Below are 405 nucleotides of genomic sequence, written 5' to 3'. Positions count from 1 at the left end.
TGATTTATCGATCATTTTTGTTACATATTTTTAAATTTCTTTTTCTAAATTATTATATTTATTTTTAATTTTTAAAGGCATATAAATTCGTATGTCTATATTATGAGTTCTTCAAATTTTTGCTTAATTATTTTCGCGCTCTTTCTTGGAGTGAAATTTTACTCCAAAAGAGTTAAAATATTTCCACTATTGAAAAAGTGTAAAAAATTTGCACTCTCGAATAAGATGATAGATTTTCACTCTTTTTTGGAGTGAGAATCACTCCAAAGGAAAATAATCTCATTCTTTTCTTGGAGTGAATTTCACTTCAAGAAAAGAGTGAAAATCTACCACTCTTATTCGATGGTGTAATTTTTTTACTCTTTTTTAATAGTGGCAGTATTTTAACTCTTTTGGAGTGAGATT

Source organism: Trachymyrmex cornetzi, unplaced genomic scaffold, assembly GCF_001594075.2.
Source record: "Trachymyrmex cornetzi isolate Tcor2-1 unplaced genomic scaffold, Tcor1.1 scaffold1477, whole genome shotgun sequence".
Lineage (NCBI taxonomy): Eukaryota > Metazoa > Arthropoda > Insecta > Hymenoptera > Formicidae > Trachymyrmex > Trachymyrmex cornetzi.
This window is presented reverse-complemented; position numbering follows the sequence as displayed.